This window comes from Mauremys reevesii, linkage group 4 (genome assembly GCF_016161935.1).
Source record: "Mauremys reevesii isolate NIE-2019 linkage group 4, ASM1616193v1, whole genome shotgun sequence".
In the NCBI taxonomy this organism is placed as follows: Eukaryota; Metazoa; Chordata; order Testudines; family Geoemydidae; genus Mauremys; species Mauremys reevesii.
In genome coordinates this window covers 10035001-10046856 of record NC_052626.1, presented here as the reverse complement: position 1 = coordinate 10046856, position 11856 = coordinate 10035001, and the positions used below count along the sequence as shown (strand labels likewise).

At 45.4% G+C, this 11856-nt stretch overlaps 1 protein-coding gene across 7 annotated transcripts in view; it reads right to left on the bottom strand.

The window, feature by feature from the left end:
- FBXO34 (F-box protein 34) overlaps positions 1-11856 on the bottom strand; it is a 68873-nt gene that overhangs the window by 43372 nt on the left and 13645 nt on the right. For all 7 annotated transcript variants that reach the window (XM_039537600.1, XM_039537601.1, XM_039537596.1 and 4 more), the window contains exon 2: positions 281-357. The gene's annotated coding sequence lies outside the window, so the exon portion shown is untranslated. The remainder of the gene's footprint in view (positions 1-280; positions 358-11856) is intronic.

Sequence of the window (11856 nt, the reverse complement as noted above, 5' to 3'; positions counted from 1 at the left end):
TATCCTGTAGCTGTAATTTATCTATGAGGGAGGGCTCGCTTTGTCTGCTGGCCTGTTATTGTGGAATGACATGTTTTTTGGCCTCAGAGTTCCAGGGGGTCATGAGATAAGGTCATTGTTGTGGAAAAGGTGATGCTCCACACGGCAGGCCCTCCAAACATCACAAGGGGTCTTGAGCTGGATGCCAAGAGTTTGCACTGAGGAGAGGAAATCAGAGAGCAATGATCCGTGCACCTGTAAACAATTCCCATAATAAGTTATGCGACAATTAAAAAAGTACCTTAGAGTTGTCACTCCGTGTAGGCTTAGACATTACAGTTCTCTAGGGTTTCCTGCACACTCCCGGGAATGACATTTCTGAAGAGCAAAAGAAAGAGAGAGGTTAGAACCACAGACAGTTAATATGTAATGAACACACTCTTTAAACTAAAAAAGCCACCAGAAACATCAGCAAATGCACAGGGGAGAACACACTGACCAGGAAACAGATCTGGCGGGTTCCATTGTGAAGGGACCATATGAATCATAGGACTGGAAGGGACCTTGAGAGGTCATCTAGTCCAGTCTCCTGCACTCAAGGCAGGACTAAGTATTATCTAGGATTCTAGACCATCCCTGACAGGTGTTTCTCCAACCTGCTCTTAAAAATCCCCAATGATGGAGATTCCACAACCTCCCTTGGCAATTTATTCCAGTGCTTAACCACTCTGATAGTTAGCAAGTTTTTCCTAATGTCCAACCTAAACCTCCCTTGGTGCAGTTTAAACCCATTGCTTCTTGTCCTATCCTCGGAGGATAAAAAAAAAATTTTCTCCCTCCTCCTTGTAACAACTTTTTATGTACTTGAAAACTGTTATGTCCCCTCTCAGTCTTCTCTTCTCCAGACTAAACAAACCCCATTTTTTCAATCTTCCCTCATAGGTCATTTTTTCTAGACCTTTAATCATTTTTGTTGCTCTTCTCTGGACTTTCTCCAATTTGTCCACATCTTTCCTGAAACGTGGCACCCAGAACTGGACACAATACTCCAGTTGAGGCCTAATCAGCGCAGAGTAGAGCGGAAGAATGACTTCTCGTGTCTTGCTTACAACACTCCTGCTAATACATCCCCGAATGATACTTGCTTTTTTTGCAACAGCGTTACACTGTTGACTCATATTTAGCTTGTGGTCCACTATGAGCCTCCAGGCCCTTTTCTGCAGTACTCCTTCCTAGGCAGTCATTTCCCATTCTGTAGGTGTGCAACTGATTGCTCCTTCCTAAGTGGAGCACTTCGCATTTGTCCTTATTGAATCCTATCCTCCAAAGCACTTGTAACCCCTCCTACCTTGGTATCGTCCACAAATGAAGGACAGTCAAAGTCAGCTCAAAGGAAAGCAAAGAGGTGTGACTTTACTGAAATGTGATTTAAACCCACCAGCAAGGCATTGTGGCAACTGTCCAGCCTCAGGCTAAAGGTGGAGCCACACCCTATCTGACTGAAAATGGCTATATTACCTTTGTCATAAGTTTAACACTTCTCAAAGATACCCAGGAAGGCACAACAGGAGGAATTCTCCCCGCAGCTACAATCCACATTCACTGCTCCATAAGAGCGTCACAGCCAGCCAGAGGAGAATTTCCCCAGCACAGATGGTGTGTTGGACAGCCACAGGCCATAGGCACCAACTTTCTCCAGCGCCGTTGAGTACCCGTGCCCCCCGCCACTTTCCCCGCCCCGATTCCACCCTTTCCCCACCCCCATTCCCAAAGTCCCCGCCCTAACTCTGCTCCCTCCCTGCCCCTATTGGATCCCTTCCTCAAATCCCTGCCCCAGCCCCACCTCTTACCCCAGCGCGCCACGGTCCCCCGCCTCCCCTGCCCCACAAATCAGCTCTTTCGCGGTGCAAGCGGCGGGAGGGAGGTGGGAGAAGGAGGACATGGCAGTGCGCTCGCAGAGGAGGTGAAGGCGGAGGTAAGCTGGAGCAGGGGGGGAGGGGCGGGGAGCTGCCAGTGGGTGCTGAGCACCCACCAATTTTTTTCCAGCTCCGGAGCACCCACGGAGTTAGCGCCTATGCCACAGGCTGCCTTGTGCATGCCCCTTGAATGTTCCTCAGCACAGGGGCTGGGGAACAGTATCAACACGCTGCTACAGCCACTCTGGGCATCACAGACAGTTCCCTAAATCACACCACAGACAGTTTTGGTCACTAGGATTCTAGGCTGATTGAAAGTGCAAAGGGGGATTAAAAGCCACCTCTACTTTTCCCCCCTTCTGGCTGCACCGGTGCATGCTGCATCTCCGGGGAGAGTGGCACAACGTGCTCCCTTAAAACACCCAGGACTGCTACAACGATGGCTGTTGCTCACGGACAAATTGATGCCTTCGTTGAGGGCTGCCAAACACCTGGCTCAAGAGAGCCAAGTTACCACAGTGAAAGGGTGGCTACCTTGCCACCAGGGCAAGTTCCACTGGTCAGCCAGGAACTTCGGGAACCACTAGTGTCATCATTGCTTCCAAAACAAGAGGTGTGGGCATCTAGGGGCATCCATGGGTCAGTCTGTGGATGGGATGAATGTCTCCGGGGAAGACTGCAGAGCTTCCGTTTTTAAAGATGCCCATCATTTTCCTTGCCTGTTCCTCTGATTGCACCAAAACATATGCCCTTCGCACTGGCTTCCAAACACTTCTCTATCACAATCCGACTCTTCATCCTCACGGCGAAGGCCCTGCACAGTGCTGCTGCTGCCTTTATAGCATCTATGGTCACCCAGCCTCAACCCCCTGCTTACCTCTTACACTGTGGAAGTTTCAGCTCACCTTCTGGCTCCCCTGCTTTCTTCCACACCCATCACCTACTGCTCCCAACCCCTGAACATCCTTACAACCTTGGGAGCCCCTCAGTGCCACCTGGCAGAGGGCACACTATACCATCACGCACATCAGGCCTGGCATATTCATTGCCCCCAAACCACCACTCTCATAATCTGTATCTAAAAGAGGCTGTGCAAAGTAGAGTAAGCAAACTGGTAACATGCTGGTCCCAAAATTCATTGTGTGATGTATGTATAGAAACATATAATTGCCTGCTGGAAATATGTTCTTAAAATGCATTTGGCATAAAGTCCTCCCTTCCCCAAAGGAATGCGTATTTACCTGTCTGAGCAGCTTCATCCCAGAGGTCAACAAAAAGTACATTGACCTATAAGATGAACAAAGCCAGGGAGCTAGCACGCAGGGGAGATGCCCTCTTAATCACAACAGGGGATGGAGTCTGCACCCCCAGGAAGCCTTCTGGGCTCTTGAAACAGAGACAGTGAACTTTGAAGTAATATAATGAGGGCAAAGAGGCTTTTGAGTTACCCATCATCTAAGGGACAAAGGGGAGCAGCCGCCTTTGAGTTAATAAAATGCAGATCCTCTTGACCTGGGAGGCAACAGTAGCTGGAAACTGATTATAGGTGAGAAACCTGTGCAGACAAATATTGTAACTTGCTGAAATTAAGTTTTAATCACTAGAAAGCACGTTTTGTCTTGTTTTATTTGTACCATATCTGTCCCTTTCATCCTGGCCTATTAGCACTTAGATCTCTGTTCTTTCTTAATAAACTTACTCTTGTTTTATTACACAGCACTGAGATGCTTTTGTATTAAACAGGAGAGAGAGTCCTCAACTAACCTAGCAAGCTGATGAGCACACGATCTCTTTGGAGGCAGAGAATGTAACTTCTGAGTGTCCAGTGAGAGGGACTGGACACTGCAGAGACATCTCTCGGGAACTTGGGAATTGGGGTTTCCTGGTTAGCACCTGCAAGTCAAGGTTTGGCCTTGCAGAGTCCTGGAGTTTGCTGGCAAGGCAGACCGGCTGGTGCGTCAGGGAGCTGACATCCAGCTTAGCAGTAGCAAAGCTCTCACTTGCTGAGCCTGAGAGGGGTAACAGTGGCTCACAGTTCTAAGTGCCACAAGAGAAGCTTCACAATCCTCCCTGACTCACTCTCAACACTTCCTCTTCCAACACTGACCTTCTTTACTATAATCCTGGACCCGCCCCCAGTTTCTAAAAGAGGAACCAACAAGCAGCATCTCACGATCTCACCTCACCCTCTTCTAACCCTTCCACCCACTTCTTGTTTATCAGCATCCTCCCACACTGTGTTATCAAATTTAAAACGTAAACCGCAGGGCGGGGTCCCATAGTTTATTGTCATACACACCTATGGTGCTGTAATAAATAAATTCCACAGCCTGTTCAAAGCCTAAAGAATCTGAGCTTGGTTCAGCTCTGGTTTACACCAGCTTCTGAATAACTGAACGGTTCAAGTGCCACTATTAACTAATTCACTGCCAATTGCTTTAGTGGCAACACCTAGTTTGAGCAATTATCTAGCGTCACTGGATGTAGTGGCAAATATTAGGACAGTGAATTGTTGCTGAGGAATGCTTGGGAAGAAAACAAAAGTCAAATTTCTCTACCTCTAAATGTAACGTCACCTCCACCCATACCCAAAAGGATGAGAGAAAGAAGAAATGCATCTTCTCCAGCACAAAGCTTCAATTGTCTCCCGATTTCCAAACCCAAACACACCTTCCATGCTTTCCTGGTGCCAGGAAAACCAACTGTCCAAGCCTTCAGCCTTTTCCCACCCCTTCCGACAGCTGTTACAACAAGAGTCACCTGTTTTCCAGTACAGGAATCTGTAGCACAGTGAGAGCTGAAACTCTGGGGCAGCATTAAGTAAACTCAATTTAATATCAAAATGAATCCAAGGCCCTGCTGCATAACTGGAGCCTCTGCTGCATAATGCAGCTGAATGAGCCCTACAGGACACAGGGCCTTGTTTATAACTAAACAAGGACTTGTGTTTGCTAATAATGGAGATGGATGGGGACGTGGGAGAAGAGGGTGGGGAGAGAGAAGGAAAAGTGATTTTTTAAAAATCATACCCCCACACACCTTAATACGCATAAAGAATTGTATCCAGGCCCCACAAGGAGAAGGTCATTTCATGTCTACATGGCACTACACCTCAATTGTGTGTCTTGGGTTCTTGGCCCTCCAGGTCAGCGTTGTAAGTTTTGCCCCCTGAGAAGAGTAGATACAGGATGCTTTGTCGAAGACACACTGAAGGCAATGACTGTAACAGGGCACTGGACCTTGGGGCACATAAGCATGCCCTAATGCAGGGGTAGGCAACCTTTGGCACGTGTGCCGAAGGCGGCACACAAGCTGATTTCCAGTGGCCCTCACACTACCCGGGTCCTGGCCACCAGTCTGGGCTGGGGGGGAGCTCTGCATTTTAATTTAATTTTAAATGAAGCTTCTTAAACATTTTAAAAACCTTATTTACTTTACATACAACAATAGTTTAGTTATATATTATAGACTTATAGAAAGAGACCTTCTAAAAATGTTAAAATGTATGACTGGCACGTGAAACCTTAAATTAGAGTGAATAAATGAAGACTCGGCGCACCACTGCTGAAAGGTTGCCGACCCCTGCCCTAATGCATCCATTATGGCCCTTGGCCTTTTATATTGGAAGCTGCAGTTGCAGGTCCCATACTTGCACGTGCAGAAAGTCTCATATCGGGCTTGCTGCCTCTTACACAGAGGGGCAGGCAGAGGAGACCCAAAGGACATTCTATGCAAGAAGTAGGAACTGGCAGGGGAGATGTGAAGCCCTGGAGACAAAAGCAGAGAAGACCCTGAGGGGTGGTGAAACTTGTTCAGGTTGTGCAGTTTTGGTCTGAAGCCAAGATAAGAAATGGAGCTGTGCCACTGGTTGAAGCATAATTTCACCATCCCTGGCCGGGAGATCACCCCATCAGTTTACATGGGCATAAAAGGACAAATTCAAAATAGTAGATACAAATACCATGATGGGAACACACACAATACTCAGTGAAAATGGGTTAGCCCCTGCAAGTAACTTATGACTAGGGAAAAGTGATAGAATCATTCCACAATGACCTGTTACCTGGCTGATGGAGCAGAACCAGGTTTTATGGCATCTTTGGCACTGTGTAGAGGAAAGGACATCACTACCAGACAAGAGCCATATAACATTTCCCACTCTGCGAGATGCCAAGCTGACACTCTAGACTACCCCATTCAGAGAATCGCACTTCACTGCTCGAGTCTCCTTCCAGTCCACTGCACTGAAAACATCCTAATCTCTTTGAAAATCAGTACCTAAACATGATCACAAAGTTTGTGTTCACTTCTATACTGATTTTCAGGGGATAGGGCTTTTTCAGTGCAAAAGACGCTCCACGTTTCATAAGAGAAAGGCTCTCAATTAACTTACCTATATAATGAGACTAAGGTTTTTTAAGATCCCAAGGCAATTTTTGCAGCTGTGTGCATTAGCCCCAGCATGCTGTGTCTTTAAGTCAGTTTGTAAAGTCCTTTCAGATCCTTCTAGATGAAAGCCATCATACAAATGCTAGTCCTAATCTGGGGGAGCCTTTTGATTTTGAAATTCCCAGACTAACGAGAAATTGTAGAACTGGAATTAAATTTGCAAACTGGACACCATCAAATTAGGCCTAAATAAAGACTGGCAGTGGATCGGTCACTACAAAAAGTAATTTTCCCTCTGCTGATACTCGCACCTTCTTGTCAACTGTGGAAATGAGCCACCTTGATTGCATTGGCCTCGTTAGCACTACAAAAGTAATTTCAGATTTACAGGAGTACTTGTAGCACCTTAGAGACTAACAAAGGTATTTGAGCATAAACTTTCGTGGGCTACAGCCCCCTCCCTTGGTATTAACCCCTTCTTGTCAACTGTTGAGAATAGCCACTTCCACTTTAACTGAATTGGCTCAGTAGCACTGACCCCCCCACTTGGTAAGGCAACTCCCATCTTTTCATGTGCTATAATATACATTCTGCTTCCTGTATTTTTCACTTCATGCATCTGATGAAGTGGGTTATAGCCCACGAAAGCTTATGCCCAAATAAATGTGTTAGTCTCTAAGGCGCCACAAGGACTCCTCGTTGTTTTTGCTGATACAGGCTAACACGGATACCACCCTGAAACCTGGAGCACGGTATTGTATCACCTGCAATTACTGTAGACGTTTGATGCTGTAGTTGAACCTACACAGAATTCTACTGCCAGCACAGTGAGACTGAGGCTATGTCTACACTACAGACCTTACAGCAGCACCACTGTAAGGAGGCACCTCTCCCGTTGGCATAATTAAACCACCCTCAACGAGTAGTGGCTGCATGGCTGCCCGCACCGGTGCTTTTGTTCGAGAAACTTTTGTAGTTCAGGGCTCTGTTTTTTTCCCACACCCCTGACCGACAAAAGTGCTAGTGCAGACATAGCCTGAAGATCTGCAATGAAACCTAGGAAGTGTCATCACCAGCAATGTTAAAGCACTGCCACAGCAGCACTTTAACGTGGCTGTGTAGTCGTGGCAGGGTGCTGGGAGAGAGATCTCCCAGCGCTATAAAAAAAAAAAACAACACACCTCCACAAGGGGTGTAGCTATCAGTGCTGGGAGCACAGTTCCCGCGCTGGTGCACTGTTTACACTGCCACTTTACAGCGTTGCAACTTGCTGCACTCTGGGGGGTGTTTTTTCACACCCCTGAGCGAGAAAGTTGCAGCACTGTAAAGTGCCAGTGTAAACAAGCCCTAAATCAATGTAACAAATGTTACCAGCATAGCCATTTGCGGCAGACACATCCCTCCCCTCACTTTATTTCACTTCAAGAGTAAACAAACTTTAAAATAAAGATTCCTCATGGCAGCATATTATTGTGCTCCTACTACCCCGACCCTAGCACATCCTCATACCCCACACCTCTGGCTAATGAAGATAAGAGCCAACGGCACCCTCCATTGAGTCTGAGGCAGGCTCCTTATGCCAAGAGACTCTGACAGGCAGTTTATGAAATGAAAAGGGTAGTTACAAGCTGATGGAATATAGCTCTGAGGCTGCTCTAAGTTATGCTGGGGATTGAACTGGAAAACCACATGGAATATACGCTACATTTTCCACAGTGATCCAAAAGTCCTAACCACAAGATTCCCATTCAACTCTAAGACAGTCAGAGAGAGACAAACACTTGTGCAATGCTTTCTAGATATATTATGTAAAAAGTCAAGCGGGCCTCTTGTCTACGATGGTGTCTGAGAAATTCAACAGACATATCACAGCAGAAAGTATTCTCCTGACATATTTAGGGAATTAGTTCCTTTTATGGGAGTCTGCAGGAACCAGACACTTTTTTTTTTTTCAGTGTTTCTTTGAGGTAACAAGAACTGGCCCAAGGGGCAATATTTACCAGTTCCTGAGAAGTATTTTATCAGGAATTCACAGAGTGATTTAAGTCTGTGAACTGAGCCACCTGCACAAATGCACTTTTATTACGTTTCAAAAGCAGACAAAAGCCTCCTCTAAAGCTTACCCAGTAATTCCTCTTTGACCTCATCTCGTGTGTCCAGGGCCATGTCTACACCACAGAATTGAAGTGACAGGGTAGAACCAGTTTAAACACAAAACATTCAATGCGAACACACTAGTCATGTGAATTTGAACCACTGGAGGTTTCACCCTGCTTCTAAACTAGTGACATTCTAAACTGTTTCAATTGCAATGCCTTCTGGGTACCTACCCCACAGTTCACAGCACAGTGGGTACAGTAGTAAGTCCTATTTGAACTGATTCACTCAACCATTTTAATGCCTCCCACACGGACAATGGACTGGTATTTAGCCGTGCAGAAATCAAATCTAACCCAAACTGTATTGGCTTAGGTGCAAGCCATTTGGAACACTTGCAACCATGGAGTCAGGGTGTTTAACAAGCATGCCCAGGCCAAGACATTCTTAACAGGGTACAATTTCTTCAGTGTACTCAACGCTCAAGAGCAACACTAGCTTTAGAGAACTTTCACAGAGAGTTTCCAGATAAATTGGTACAGTGTTTTAGAGCTTTTCCACATATGCTGGAGGTACATCTCCATTTTTTAGCGTGCAGCCCAGATATGAGTCATGACAGCTGCAAGCAGCTTTGTTCTCTAGCTGACATTCATAGGATGAGATTACAGTTTATCACTGGGGGGAAAGTGTGTTCAAGTTTTGTTCAGATTAAGTGTCACAAGCCACACCTCAGCTGCTTGAGGGCTATCAGAATCCATTGTCATGTCATTACCGTGCTAATCTATTTAGTAATGGAAGTCACTGGAGTTAGAAGATAAATATTTAAGCCCTTTAAAAAGAAAAGTACACAATATCTCATTTTGTTCTTTGGCTCTTCCTGCCCACCCCAATTTACTTTGAAGAAATTTGAGGGTGTTGCTTAAAAGCTGCAAAGAAGTCTGGTCTGGAAAACTGATTTTCAGAACACCTGCTTTGGTCTAACTGCCAAGACAGAGAAGAAGATTGCTGGTTTATTTGATATGATCACTTCCTGTTCTCAGAATCAGCCCTGGCACACAAGGCCAACATTTTCAGACTTGAGTGCCTAACGTTAGGTACTTTAATAAAAGAGGCCTGATTTTCACAAATGCAGAGCAATCACTGCTCCTATTTTCTTCTGTGGGCAGTTACTGGTATAAATTACTGCTAAGTGCGCGTTACATCTCCCCCCTGCCCCGTTGAAGTGTTACAGCCTCACACTACAGAATCTGGTCCTTTAGTTTCAGCTGCAGAAACTTGTGCTTACAGCTCTGGAGGTCTCCAGTTCAATTCCCAGTGCACACACTGGCATTCAGCCTAACTTTTGGCACCTGAGTTTTGGCCCATATGCACAAAGAACTGAAATGCACTTCATCCCAAAAAGAAACACTGAATATGTTGTAAAATGGCCCATGTGGATTACATGGATGGTTGAGTGCCGGGCATAAAGGACCAGAGGCCTCGCATAGCCAGAATCAGATCACTCCCTCCAGGTGCAATTCTGATAGGAAATATCAATAGCATGATAAAAACCCACTTAGATTTATCATCTTACTCTTTAATTATTTTTTTAATCTATTATGCCCCTATCCCCAACCTCGTATCTGTCCCAGAAGATTGATGAGAATCATCTGTAACGAAGACTAGTTCATTCTGGTATGCGCTACATATATTTTTTAAATCTTAGGACCTTTATTGAGGTAATCAGCAACATTTGTATTTTTGAAGCTTTTTGTTAAGGCAAAGTTGCAATAAAATATTAATATTATATCATACATTAGTTATTTATTCAGACTCATGTTAATATTCAAAGAATCTGACTAAAGATTCCAGCTTGCTGGCTGGGCAGCACTCCTCTTCTGAGTACACTAGAAAGGGTGACAAAATTTCTGAATTCCTATCCTCGTTTTGGTGCTGATCTTGTATATATACTTGATGTAAAGACTTTTCCATTACAAGGACAGTCTATATTTTACTATATCACAATTCTATAGGAGAAGTCATATTTTTCCAACAACATACAATACAAAGACTTGCTGCTAACAATAAAGAAAAATGTAGACCCTTTTCTGGAGCACTGAGTAAGCAGGTCAGAGGATAGGTAATAATTGGAGATATACCAATCTCCTAGAGCTGGAAGAGACCTTCAAAGGTCATTGAGTCCAGCCCCCTGCCTTCACTAGCGGGACCAATTTTTGCCCCAGATCCCTAAGTGGCCCCCTCAAGGATTGAACTCACAACCCTGGGTTTAGCAGGCCAATGCTCAAACCACTGAGCTATCCCTCCCCCTATCTAGGAAGGCTGCATTTTCTCATAAGGTGAATCTCTCTTTAATAATTTCTTCCCCAAACCATCTAATTCCCCACATGTTCAAGTATGTCCCATTTTCCCAGCAGCCCTTCCAAAAGAGCACCTGATGTAAAGTGTTACCTGAGCCCAAAACAATTGCTGAAAAGGATGAACTGCTTTCCTTTTAAAAGGAGTGCTATGTTGACATGTATACTGTATTGTTATTCTTAACTATTGCACTAGTGATCAAACCATGCAGGAAAAGAGCATCACAATTGCACAATCTCATTTTGGCATCATAAGCCGACAGAGCTTGAGAATGTACCACACCCTGAACCACTCTAACCTCTGGCTCATTTGATCTGCTAATTTTTTGTCCTCCTGGAACCCACACTGTGCCTGAGAACTCCCTGTAACAGTCACCAAATACCATGTTTGCATTGTCCTTTGCCAAGGCTGTGGATCGTCAAGGCAAGTTGTGATAGGCTCCTCTGAAACAAACAAAGGAAAACTAGGCAAAAGTCTTGAGCATACAAGGTCTTTCTAAATACAATCCTAGAAAATTGGCAGTTGCCACCCATAATCCTCAAACTTCTAAGATTCAAGGGAAAGAACAGGTTTACTTAAATTTAAGGTTTATAAAAATGTACCCATCTGTGCACCTCCAGATGTACATACATCTACCTAAAAGCAAATAAAGGAAAAACATTCCTCCCTTAAAAAATAAAATCACTCACCCACCCTCTTTACCTCATTCTCTAATGCAAATGCTTGAAAGATTAACCTTGCACTGCAGCCTGAAAGTCAAACTCCGGCTACCTCAGAGGAGGTAAGGAAGCCACTTCCAACGCTGAAGACCTTCCATGGACAAACTCCTACACCAAGCCTACACAACTCGTAAAGCGGTGAGGGCCACATTACTCCAAAGAAAACAGCTGAGGGCCAAAACCTCCCGGCCCCGCGGAAACACCTCTCCCCCCAGCACCTCCTGGCACCACGGAAACACCCCGCCCCAGCGCCGCCCAGCCCTGCAGAAACAAACCCTCCTTCCCCAGCACCGCCCCACCAAAACAGCTGTGGGCCAAAAAGAAAGGTTGGGGGTGGGGAGGTGATACTTGATTTTAAATCAACCAGGGGCTCCCAGCTGAAGAGGTGGCTGGGAGCCCTC